Raw genomic sequence first — 1344 nt, forward strand, 5'->3', positions numbered from 1 at the left:
ATCTCAAGAATGGAAGAAAAAGTATCCAATGTACTCAGTACTATTATGAAACCAATTTATAATCACTCACACTTTCATAAGAAAGATAAATCACAATTATAGCATAAGATGAAGGAGGGAAGAGAAGGGGGATGGGAGGGGAGGAGGGAGATTTGAAAGAAAAAAAGAATTTGCAGACAGACCTGCATGCTTTTCTCCTAGTGTCTTGCAAAGGCAGCCAAGTTTTGCCTTTTCCTTTCCATTTGGGTTCCAATTCCATCCTCAGCTATCTGTCCTACCAACATCCTCTCTCCCTAATGGAAACTTCCAGGGCTCCCATTTATCCTCTTCTTATTTATTTATTTATCTTTGAGACAGTCACAGTCTGTTGCTTTGGGTAGAATGCTGTGTTGTCATCACAGCAACCTCAAACTCCTGGGCTCAAGAGATCCTCTTAGCTTCGCCCTCCCCAGTAGGTGACTACAGGTGCCTGCCACAACACCGGGCTAGATTCTGTTCTTTTTGCAGCAGATCAGCCATGCCTCTACTTTTGCTCTATTTTTGGTCCTTACGATGGGCTAAGTAGTCACAACTTCTGTTCCATACGGGCATGGACTGCAGAACAGGAGGCCTACTGGAATTGCTATAACCAGAGAGCTATGTGTATGGAGGGAACAAAAAGCACAAAGTGTTTTGGTGTCTAGGTACGCACATAGGCTCTGGGACAGTTTGTGTAACTGTGTCCAGAAATTGGGCAGGTGACTGAGATGTAAGGCCATTGGTAATTTCATAAACTGAACTGTAAAATCAACAAACCCATAGGTTTGCTCTTAGAGCTAAAGATTTTTTTTTGCTTTTTTAGAGACAGGGTCTTACTCTGTCATCTAGGCTGGAATACAGTGACTCAATCACAGTTCACTGTAACCTCGGACTCCTGGCTTGAGCAATCCTGTCTTGGCTACCCAAAGCAGGTTATGAGCCACAAAATCTGACCTAGGTTAAAGTTAGTATTATCTAGTCCAATCTCTCTCTTTTTACCCCCAAACACAAGGAAACTAAGGTCCAAAGAGGCAGTTGCAAATAATAGATAAATATTGGCTGATGGCAAAAACCTAGTCAAGTCTGTCTTCATATAGATTTGTTCTTCATGGCATTTAATATCAGAACCAACTAGTCTAACTCAGCAATTCAAGAGTAATTTATGTTTGTCAACAAGACTAAACAGACCACATCACCAACAGTCTGGCCCTGCTGACATCTTGACTTCAGCTTGATAAAATCGATTTAGGACTTCTGACGTCCAGACCTGTAAGAGAATACCTGTGCATTTTAAGCCATCATGTTTATTGTGGTTTGTTACAGCAG

The sequence above is a fragment of the Otolemur garnettii genome, unplaced genomic scaffold, assembly GCF_000181295.1.
Source record: "Otolemur garnettii isolate 467f Iridium unplaced genomic scaffold, OtoGar3 scaffold00076, whole genome shotgun sequence".
In the NCBI taxonomy this organism is placed as follows: Eukaryota; Metazoa; Chordata; class Mammalia; order Primates; family Galagidae; genus Otolemur; species Otolemur garnettii.